Below are 7,847 nucleotides of genomic sequence, written 5' to 3'. Positions count from 1 at the left end.
TTAGATGTCTAAAGTGTATCTTTTGTGATTTTCCTAGTACCTCTCTGGGTGCTCAGAGGATAAACATAGTTAATAACAATTGCAAACTATGTTATGGAAAGAGGCTGAATGACTTTTCCTGTAGTAAACGAGCACTTCTCAGTTTGGCAAAAGCCTCAGCTCTTTAGTCATCCTACAGATCCACTGCTTGTTGGAATTCTGTCCATTAGGGAAACTACCAGACAAAAAAACTAGGAAGATTTTTTCAAAGGGTTCCTCAGAGGGCTTAGAGGTGAGTGGGGCAGGTAAAACCCGGGGTAAGCAAACGAGAATTTGCATGCCAATAGATGGGTTTAACATACATTAACACATTGGTGGGTAACGAACCATTGTTTATGTGTTAATGAAGACATTTTCCTGATGATGGGTATGCATTTTTGCATAACTCTCATGTAGAAAGTTGGTGGAAAATCTGACTTACCCCGAGCAGTGGGGGAAAATAAAACAGTGATTTCCTCGGGGAAAGAATCGAAACTTACCCAGAAGGTGACCAAAGCAGAATAATCCAGCACGTTAAAAACTAAAATATCACTAACAATCAGTCAGAAGTATGAAATTTTCTTCTGCTGTGGCATGAAATTGTGGTTTTCAAAGTCGAAGAGATTTGTCCTTCTCAGCACAAGGCTGTCGATTCAAACACGAATCCTGACTCTTAGCATGTTAGGAAGGCGATCGCCTTGAAAATACCATCGCTTCCAGTGACCTGCCTTCCTGGCGCAGTATGGGGGCGAGGGGGGGTGGATACATAAACTCCCGAGTGAAAGTACCTTGGACAGAGACTCGAGCTTGTGCTCCGGAAATACTAGTTTCCCCAAGGCCACATTCAACTTTTCCTGAGGTATCGCCCTAAAACCCTTTGGGGGTCAAATGACAACTTCCTTATACTTCTTCCCTTGCTTCCTCAAATCTCAATTAAAATAAGCATCCGTTCTCTCAGGGCCCACTGCAAGGCACTGAGGACACATGCCCTCAAGGGCTCACGTTCTCCTCTGCTGGTGGGATGGCTGACACAAGGAAAACGGGCAATGGCAGGACACTGTGGTCAGGGCCTCACTGAGGTCAGTACGGCACCCTCTCCTGGCACAGAAATCACGGCCGGTAACCCTGTCCTGGAAACAGGCAACTCAGCGCAACTCCTCTCCAGGTAACTTAATGCTTTGAGGTAGCTAAACTGTTATCTCCCCCAAAGCTGGAAGACCTCAGAATCACAGACTGGCGAAAAAGGGAGAATTCACTCAGCAAGGGAGGTGGCAGCAAGTAGGGAAGGGTGGGAACCATGTAGAAGGGCGTCTACTCACCTGCCTCTAAACTCCCTTGAAAGTGTAAACAGAATGCCTGGGGCTTAGCAAAGAAACCGACTTTTGCCAAACAAGAAGACAGGGTGTTTCTTTTGTTTCGACTGTTTTTATAGCACGTAACACAGTATGTCTTACTTTAAAGCGGTATCCAAACAATTGTTTTTTTCCAGTGGAATCCCTTTGCCTCCCACCCATACAAAAGCTGCTACAGAATCCCGAGAAGAAAAGAGACAGGCAGGGCTGCTCCAGTTGAAGACAGGGAAGGAGGAAAGGCACCGCCCCCCCCCCCGAGGCCACTCCAAAAGGTCTGCATGCTCTACAGACCGCCGGCAAGAATTTCTGTCCCCAGCAGTCTCCCCACTAGACTGTGAGCTCCCCAAACAGCAACCATATCTTCCTTATGTTCCTATTTCCCAAAACGACCACACTGCCTGGTAAATAGCATGATCGGAAGTGAACTGAAATGAAAAGGAATGCGAGGGGAGGAGAAATAAATGGCGCATGCCAAAGAGAAGCGGGATGTGTCAGGGGAGACAAGAAGGGTGAGTTACTCATGGTCAGATGTGGTGACCACAGGAAGAAAACAGTTGGGATACAAAAATGAATAATGCTTGTCTCAGGTAACTCAGAACATGGTGCAGAGAGAGAAAAGCAAGCAAACAATTAGGAAACTATAATTAAAGCAATGTTGTATACAAAATCCACCAAGGCGGGAACATAGAACCACGCCTGAGATGCAGGGGACAGAGGAGGTAAAGCCTGAGCTAAAATGTAAACATCTGGTCACAGAATTGGGAGGGAAGGAAGAGAGAGGCAGGCAAGGACCAGATCAGGAAGACCCTTACGTGCCACATCCAAGAGACTGGCTTTACTCTACAGGAACTGGAGAGCCACTGAATAATTCAAAACAGGTAAGTGACAGGCTCAAATCTGGATATGTAAGCTCCACAAGAGCAGGGGTTTGGAGTTTGTTCCCTGATGTATTCCAAGTGCCTAGAAGAGTGTCTGGCATATAGTAAGTAATAACACTTGTGGAATGAATGAATGAATGAATGAATGAAGGCTCTACAGTTCATTGGTTACAGGGTCCACACAACTAGGCTCAAAAATCGCTTGCTCTGGAGAAAAATTTTAAATTTGGGTCGACTATGGGGGAATACAAAATTTAAAACAAAACAAAACAAAACTGTAAGGCGGCCTGGTGGCCTAGGGTAGGAAAGCTAAATGGGAGGGAACTCCTCCCACCACTGGCCCTAGGCTAAATGAGCTGAAACCCCTGCAGGAATCTCTCCTTTGGAATGCACCTTCATTGAAACTTTCAGTTCTTAATTTAAAAACAGTTCTTCGGGCTTCCCTGGTGGCACAGTGGCTGAGAGTCTGCCTGCCGATGCAGGGGACACGGGTTCAATCCCTGGTCCTGGAAGATCCCACGTGCCGTGGAGCGACTAGGCCCGTGAGCCACAACTACTGAGGCTGCGCGTCTGGAGCCTGTGCTCTGCAACAAGAGGCCGCGATAGTGAGAGGCCCGCGCACTGCGATGAAGACTGGCCCCCACTTGCCGCAACTAGAGAAAGCCCTCGCACAGAAACGAAGACCCAACACAGCCATAAATAAATAAATTAATTAATTAAAAAGAATAATAAAAAAATAAAAACAGTTCTTTACTTACAGACAGTATTTCAGAATTTACAAACAGATTTTCTCTATTACATCACTTGATTAACATAACCATCTGAGAAGGCCGTGGTCATCCCCCTTCCACAGATGAGCTCACGAAGGCTCACAGAAGGGAAGTGACTTGCCTCAGGTCTCTGGCTTTCCAGGGCAGGACCTCACAGTTTCCCCATACCGCTTCTCTTGTGCACTAAGGATTACCAAGGTATTTTCTTTCTTGGAATGATAGCTCAGAAAAATTGAAAAACGCCCCAGTTTCTCCATTGCAAATTTATAACTGATTTTGAACATCATTATAATGATAACACTCCTGCTCAAAAATCATTGAGGTACTGTCTGTAAATGCTACCTGAGGTGGGCAGGGGGTGGGGGGACTGCTGGTGCCTCACTGCACAAAGAATCAAGTCAAAGTCTTCAGCTTGGCTTTCAATGTCCTCCCCAAGTTAACCCCAACTCCCACCTTACACTGTGGTTCCTTCCATCTCTAGGCCACATGGATCTCACCATTTCCCAAACACACCTTGCACTATCCTACCTGTGGGCCTTTGCGCTCGTTGCTTCTTCATCAGGATCCTTGCCGTCTGTGTCTTTCAAGGCACAGCTCACAACCCAGAGCCCACCTTCTCCAAGAATCCTACTAAAAGACCCCAGACAAAACGGCTCCCTCTCTCCCCTATACTCCTACAGCACTCAAGACCTTTGTATTGATAAATGCCCTGAGGAGAGGCTGACTTTTGTTTCTGCTACTCTTCTAATAGACTGAGTTCCTGGAGAGCAGCATCGGTCTCTTCCACACTGTCCAAGGCGGGGTAACTGATCTTTTAAAAATGAGCGTTTAACAAGACTAAGCATCAGACTAGCTTCTTGACTTAACACAACTGTAAATGGCTGAGCAAGTAATTATTTTCTTCCTGCCAAAATGAAAGTATATTGATGTCAGATAACATGCCTAATCTCTACCTGAACTTTGTCTATGCCCTCCTTTGTTCAATGCCCTGTGGGGCCTCAAAAGTAAGGAGTAACTTACCAAAATGAGGACAAAAGGCAACCACAAAGCCTGTTAAAATAGTGTCTGCTTTCTCGTGTACAGAGTTCTTCCTGGAGGCCACTGCCACAACTGCCTCTTTTCAGAGAACACCACCATGGGTTTTAAAATTTTAATTGAAATCCCCAACTCAAATGGAAATTATGTCAGGTAGAAGATATTAAAGCTCTAACGACATAGACTGGAAGAGAACCCAGGTTATCTGGTCACTGAGAGAAAGGGAAGAAGCAGGGAATGCGATGAATGGATGAATGAACAACTAACAAACAAAACAAATAGATAACTTGCATTTCACAGCTGAGGAAACTGAGACCCACCCAGGGGAAGGAAATGATTCCTCTAAGGTCGCACTTGAGCTGATAAGAAAAAATTTAACAACCAAAACAATAAACATCTATTGAGTACCCACCATATATCAGGGGTTTTCAGAAGTACTTAACACTCACAAATCTCCCTGGGAGATATATTCAACAGCCAGAATGACATTCCAATGCACAAATCCAGATGTCACTCCCCTGCTAAAAACTCTTCAAAGCGGTTTAGTAACTTGGGGAAATGGCTTGGAGAAGTCTCTCACCTGGAGATTCATCTATTAAACTAGTCAAAATTAGCAAAGATAATTATTCAAAGACTCCGGAGATTGATCAAAGGCTTATAACAAACTGAGAAGCATTTATTCAACATGATCCTCTACCTTGGGAAGCCACAGCGTTCAAGCAAAGGGCTGCCCCCACGCCCCTCCCCTTCACACACAGCTCTGCTTTACAGATGTGCGACTGAGAGTCATATCATTTAAATGACACGTTAAGTGGAACTTGAACCCAGAATATCTTCACTCCAATTTAATCATGGCTTACTCCTGACTCTCAGCACTAGTGTGAAGTTAGAGGAGAGAGATACTTCAGCCTGTGGCTATCACTGCGGGCACTCTTCCTACTTCTAATCTCTAGTTTTGACATTCCTGCTCTTATCAGCAGAGAGCACACCTCTCCTCTACGGTCCCAAAGACTACTCCTACATCTTTAGGTCTGGAAGTGTGAGGACAGACCCACGATGACAGTTTGAGAAGCTCTAATGCACACTAGCATCCACTGTTCTGCTCATCCCGGGACCCAAAACATCAGGGCCGCCAATCAGACCACAGGACTCCTCTGTGCAAATTAGAACAAGGCATCACCTTGGGTGCAAGCAGCTCTTAGGTTCACGGCTTAGTGAGTGAAGAATGCCTTTGTAACAGAGGAAAGGAACTTCTTCCTCCACACAGATGCAGGCCAGTGCCAGGGCACACAGGTCAGCAAGGGGAGCATGGAATGTATGTGCCCCTGTCCCCTCACCCCACCACCTCCATGGATAAAATCAAGAGGATGGTCAGGATACCCTCTGCATAAGGGTGGGGGGAGGAAAATCGGTGTTACATTCCTGAACATGCCCTCTTGCTTGATGCTTTCCCAGCAATTTCCCATAAGCAATGCCAGAGCTGCTCCCTGGAACACCAGCTACTTCCTAGTGAGCTGAGAGCTCGTTGGGGGCACAATCCAGATGTTCTTTGGCTCAATGAAATCCCATTTCAGTGTCCACCGTGGATGGTCCTAATCACATCCTATTGTCACAGACTTAGTGCCCCCGATGTCCCTGGCTCTGTGCTGGGTGCCAAAGAAACCAGGAAGGAATAAGAAAGTCCCTGCCCTCAAGGAGCTTAAGGGATGAGGTGAACAGATAAACCGATGGTGATTAAACAGTGTGGCAAGAGCTCTGAGAGAATAAACGCATGGGTGGTCTTGGGAGCATCATGGAAAGGCACCCAACCCAGCCTGGACTATGGGGTTGGGGGGGAATCAGGAAAGATGTTATAGAAAATTGGCAACCTGAGCTGAATCGTGAAGATTGAGTAGCATTTAATCATTTAACAGAAGGAGGAGGGGAGGGCGGTTAAGGAAGGAGTTCCAAGCAGAGAAGCAAATTTGTAAAGATGGAAGCAAAAGAGTAGAAGCCGGTCAAGAACACTAGGGAAGCAATTCCTTGCAGTGCATTAGAGGCAAGGTGAGGTGAGTCAAGAAAGATGAGGTTAAAGAGATGAGAAAGGGGCAGGCCTGTGATCCCTGGCTTCCTCCACCTCCTGAGATCCACACAGAGCTCCTGGAAGTTGTGGAGCAGGTAACTAGTGATGGATGATTTGCTCTAGGTCACCTTTTGATCCCTCTACTCTTCCAACCTGTCTTAGTCAGCTTGGGCTGCCATAACAAAATACCATGAAAGACTGGGTGACTTAAAAAAACAGATGTTTATTTCTCACAGTTCTGGAGGCTGGGAAGTCCGAGATCAGGGAGCCAGCATGGCCGGGTTCTGCCGAGAGCTGGCTTCCTGATTGCAGACTGCCCACTTCTCGTATCTGTCCTCTGCAGAAAGAGAGTGAGCTAGCTCTTTGGCCTCTTCTTATAAAGGCACTTAATCCCATCCCCACGAGGGCTCCATCATCACAACCTAATCACCTCCCAAAGGCCCCACCTCCACATGCCACCACATTGGGGATTAGGCTTCAACATAGGAATCTGAGAGGGATACAAACATTCAGTCTGTAACAACTGCAGAGGCGTCCTCCAGCCCCAGCCCACAGCAGACTGGGATGCCTTCTCCTGTGGATAAAGATCTGGAATCTAGCTTCCTTGGCTTGCTTCTGCTTCTACAAGGGTCTGCTTGCTGCCAGGGGCGGTGCATCTAAGAGAACCGCCATTTCTGAAGAAAATCAAGGACCACTTCAGTTTACTTACTATTAAAAACAGCATCACATGGGAACTTTCAGAATCTTCAAAATCTTGCAAGGGAAAGGGCCCTTAGAAAGCATCTAGTCCAAAGCCCTCATTCCTCACATGGGGAAAATGAGATCCAGAGAGAGGAAGTTCTTTGTCTAAAATCACTCAATAAGGGAATGAGGCCCTCCTAGGGCAGTGTGGTGGGAAGAACCCATCATTTCAAGATAGATCAGATCTCAAAGTTTTCTCACTGTGTAACCTAACTTTAAACAGGTTGTTAGGATTAAACGAATATCGTAACATCTGTAAAGGTCACATACAGTTATCAACCTGTAGCAGCTTTCAGTAAATGGCCACTATCATTGTAACTTTCTGGAACCTTTGGCAAACCCACCTTTGAGTGGGTTTGACATAAACCAAGAGATTAACTTGAACACTGGGAAAAGTGGGAGGTCACTGCTGGTGAATTGGATACTGTGTCATCGGACTGCTTTGCTATGACTTTGCTATGGAAGGCCTACCTGGCAGGGCTGATGAACAAAATACGGAATCCTTTCAACTCCTAAGAATGAAGGGAAATAGGCATCACCGTGAGAGATTAGTGTGCATTGTCTGAGAAGCTCACACTAGCATATTGGTTTACTTATTTAATCCTGAATCTGCCTCAGTATCAATTTTAACATTTCTAATTAGTGTAGTTTGAGAACTGGTGACGTCTCTCTCCAGCCCTCCTCTGGGGAAACAACCTAGGGAAGGTGGGTCCTTCTTCCTCTGCCATTTGTCACTGTTCATTAAGACAAGTGGCCATCATTAGGGCCTCTACTTAAATATAGGAAGAAATAATGATATGCTTCTTAATATGATCTAGTATCAACAGCACTTTAGGCTCTGCATTTAATGAAAAAAATACTCTTACTGACAAAGTGCAAGCAAACTATAGTTTGGTGGAAAGATAACTGGACAAGGAGTCGGCAGGGGTCCTTTCCATGCCTGATTTTGCCAATAATATGCTCCACCATTTTGAACAAGACACTTAATCCT

The sequence above is a fragment of the Grampus griseus genome (assembly GCF_964374135.1).
Source record: "Grampus griseus genome assembly, chromosome: X".
NCBI lineage: Eukaryota > Metazoa > Chordata > Mammalia > Artiodactyla > Delphinidae > Grampus > Grampus griseus.
This window is presented reverse-complemented; position numbering follows the sequence as displayed.